Source organism: Lepus europaeus, chromosome 20 (genome assembly GCF_033115175.1).
Source record: "Lepus europaeus isolate LE1 chromosome 20, mLepTim1.pri, whole genome shotgun sequence".
NCBI lineage: Eukaryota > Metazoa > Chordata > Mammalia > Lagomorpha > Leporidae > Lepus > Lepus europaeus.
Genome location: NC_084846.1, coordinates 8439034 through 8443269, shown reverse-complemented (window position 1 = coordinate 8443269; position 4236 = coordinate 8439034). Strand labels below are relative to the sequence as shown.

Here is a 4236-nt window from a genome sequence, read left to right as displayed (position 1 = left end):
GTGTCTCATGCTATGGCTTTGAGAGAACAATGGCTTCTCCCATATTTCTCAGATTGGAAAAATTATTCCTAAGATATCCTTACTGTCTCATGAGACAAATGGTAATTTCCAAAAATTTCTGGTTCCATGTTAGGATTCACTTTGGGAAAGTAGAAAAACATCAAAGGGAAAAGCTGTGGATACTAAAGACAACGGACCCGGTCAGGGTGCGGATTCTGTCCTGGTTGCCCCTCTTCCAGGCCAGCTCTCTGCTGTGGCCTGGGAGTACAGTGGAGGGTGGCCCAAGTGCTTGGGCCCTGCACCCCATGGGAGACCAGGAGAGGCACCTGGCTCCTGCCTTCGGATCGATGCAGTGCGCCAGCTGCAGCGCACTGGCTGGTGGCCATTGGAGGGTGAATCAATGGAAGGAAGACCTTTCTCTCTGTCTCTCTCTCTCACTGTCCACTCTGCTTATCAAAAAAATAGATAAAAAATGATAAAGACAACGGAAAGCTTAGTGAGTTGCTGAAACTGTATTTAGGGGTTCATATCCACAAAATGGAAACTCTAGTAAATAAACGTAGGAAAAAATTCTGTTTTCAAGCCATGTATTTACCATGGCGAGGGTCACATTTCACCATCTGGTTGGCCAGCTGAAAGCAAGCATTGGTGATCTCTGCTATAGACAGCTGTTTGTAGTAGGCTTTCTCAGCAGAGATAATGGGGCATATGTGGCCAGAGGGCAAAAAATTCTCATTCCATGTTAGGATTCACTTTGGGAAAGTAGGAAAATATCAAAGGGAAAAGCTGTGGATACTAAAGACGACAGAACTCTTAGGAAGTGAGTTGCCCAAACTGTACTGAGGTTTTCATATCCACTAAATGGAAGATCTAGTATATAAACATAAGAAAACATTCTGTTTTCACAGTCAGATCCAAGATTAAGAATTATGCGCTGTGAGGTTTCATCCTTGTAATCCTTGGCACTTCTTTGGCCCAAGACAATTAACCCTTTTATGATTTCCCATCAAAAGTACTTTTCAGAGCCCTCTTTATGTATTCATTTCTCAGACTGTAGATGAAGGGGCTCAGCATGGGGGTGACCACAGTGTACATCACCGAGGCCATTGCAGTTGAGTGTGGGTTTTGGGTAAGAGCAGAGCTAAGATGCACAACTAGTCCTGTGCAGTAACATAAGGAGATGGTGGAGAGGTGAGAGGCACAGGTGGAAAATGTTTTAATGCTTCCCCTGAGCTGGTGACATTGCACAGATGGAGGCCACGATCTTAGAGTAGGAGTAAGGATCCCAGCCCGGGGACCTCCACCCAGCAGCACAGATGCAAAATACAGAAACAGATCATTAAGAAATGCTTCAGGCCAGCACCGCAGATCAATAGGCTAATCCTCCGCCTCGCAGCGCCGGCACACTGGGTTCTAGTCCCAGTCGGGGCACCGGATTCTGTCCCAGTTGCCTCTCTTCCAGGCCAGCTCTCTGCTGTGGCCAGGGAGTGCAGTGGAGGATGGCCCAAGTCCTTGGGCCCTGCACCCCATGAGAGACCAGAAGTACCTGGCTCCTGCCTTCAGATCAGCGTGGTGTGCCAGCCACAGCGCGCCGGCCACAATGGCCATTGAAGGATGAACCAACGGTAAAGGAAGACCTTTCTCTCTGTCTCTCTCTCTCTCTCTCTCACTATCCACTCTGCCTGTCAAAAAAAAAAGAAATGCTTCAAAGCAGGTGCTATAGACCACGTGATTCAGTTCACAGAAACAATGCGTCACTTCCAGGTTTGCACAGGACAATTTCAGCACCATTAAGCTGTGTAACAAGGCATGCAGGACACTGATGATCCAGCACATGAGAACAAGAAAACAGAGCAGGGGTTCATGGTGACCATTTAGTGCAGGCAGTCACAAGCCATCACAATCAGAAGGAAGGTGTCCATTCCTACAAAAAAAAGTAGAAGAATGTTTTGGTGATGCATCCATCATAGGTGATGGTTTTTCTCTGTGTCTGGATGTTCACCAGCATCTTGGGGATGGTGGTGGAGGTGAAGCAGACGTCCACCAAGGACAGGTTGGAGAGGAAGAAGTATGTGGGTGTGTGGAGGTGGGGGTCTGAGAGGATGGCCAGGATGATGAGCAGGTTCCCAGCCACAGTGACCAGGTACATGGAGAGGAAGAGCCCAAATATGAGGGACTGCAGAGAATCCCAAAAGGAATTCTGAAATTCCTGTATCATTCCTTGGTTCCCTTTGCGTGAGTTCACTACTTGGAAAGAGATAACAACATGACTACATTTCCTAGAAAGTCATTGCTCACAGAACTGAAATGCTACAATTTCTATTTTACAGGCTGAAAATTGATCTCTACAGTGTGTGTATAGATCTGGTCCCAAATAGGGGACTCTTGTACTGTCATCTCTGAGCAAGCTGTCCTTTCTGCTTAGCATTTCACTGACGTTCCTGTGCATGTCAGACTCTTACTAAGAAATTTTTCTTGCCCTTGAGCAGTAGAAATTGATTTCTGAGCATGTTCTCAGCACTGTGCAGTCAACATCTCCAAGGCTGAAAAGCAAAGTTCCCTACATTCTAATGATGGAGAAGGAATATCAACAAACAAATGAATGATATGAACTAAAATAAACTGGGCGTAACACAGCATCAGTGAAGGGTGTTATTTCTAGCAGGTTCCTGGATAAGACCAGAACAGGATGCCATGGATCATAAATGAAGGGACACAGGTGATATCTGGAAATGAAGGACTTGCAGGGGGTCAACCTGTGCACAAGCCCTGGGGTAGGTGTTCTTACCTAACATCAAGGCTCTGAAGAAGCAAGTGAGGCGATGACAATGAGCAGGAGGGAGAATGGTGGGGATGTGTTCAAAGAATGTTGAAGAAAGAGGTCCCCTCACTGCTGCTTCTGAAGTATCCACACAGAGTCCACCGTCTGCATGATGAGCCTCCTGCACCTCATTGAGTTTTCACTGTGCTGTGTGAGTATGGCTTGTTTCAACGTACTAACATTTTAAATGTTGAAAACTTTTAATCAGAGACATCAAAATTGCACAGATTTTTGGGGCAACTATGTGATATGTCAATAACTGCCGTTGTGTAATATCCAGTCATGGTAACCATATTTATGTCCTCAAATTTGGTGCATTTATTCATGGTGAAAACGTCCAAAATTAGTCTTCCAGTATTTCACAACATGACACAAACATTAACTATAGGCACACTACTATGTAATAGAACCTCAGAATTTCTTCCTTCTCTCTAACTATAATTTATCATCTATGGTTCCAGCTTTCCCCCATCCCTTCACCCTTGTTCCCAGCCTAGACTTTGATAACCACCATTATAATTACTAATTTTTAAAAGGAATCCAATAATGTGACATGAATAACATCTTTTTTAAAAAACATTTATTATTTATTTTCCTTTTTTTAATTTTCTTGAAAGGCAGAGTTACAGAGAGGCAGAGGCGCAGAGGGACAGAGAGAGATATTCCATCCACTGGTTCAATCCTCAAATAGTCGCAATGACCAGAGCTGCACCGATATGAAGCCAGGAGCCAGGAGCCCCAACATGATCAAGTTCTGGTCACCTTGAAATATTTGAACTTTGGAATGTGAAGCCCTGGTACCCCAACTGGGAACACTGCTCTCATATCATGAAGCAGGTGCACACACAAGCAGATGAATTTGCAGAAGCCATGACCTTGTGGGCCTTGTTGGTGCCATGGTCTTTTCACCCCTGGCCCTAGGGATTAGGCTACAAGTGGATATGACACATGCTGATATGCTGGTTAAATCTGTTTTCCTTGGCATGAAGTAAGTGTGAATGGTCACCTAGAAGTCCGAGATTGAAAGCCTTCATGAACAAATAAAAGGAGCTCAATTCAGGTACAACCACTTTCTCCCTTTTATTGACTAATTGATTTTTCTTCATTTATCTGAAAGGTAGATATATATATATATATATATATATATATATATATAAAGACAAACATAGAAAGATAATAGATAGATATGTAGATAAATCATAGATCATAAGCAGGCAGACAGATATAGGACAGATAGAGATTTCCCCTCCACTGGTTTGTTCAGCAAATGCCCACACCACCAAGTCCTTGGCGAGGCTGAAGCCAGGAGACACAGAAGTCAAGGTAGGTCTCCCATGTGGGTGGCAGCAACACAAGTACTTGAACCATCACAGAAGCTGGAAGTAGCAGGGGAGTCGAGAACTGAACCCTGGTGC

The 4236-nt window shown here is 44.5% G+C and overlaps 1 pseudogene; it reads right to left on the bottom strand.

The window, feature by feature from the left end:
* Window positions 1–993: 993 nt before the first annotated feature.
* LOC133749246 (olfactory receptor 7A10-like) lies at window positions 994–2080 on the bottom strand (annotated as a pseudogene).
* Window positions 2081–4236: the final 2156 nt, after the last annotated feature.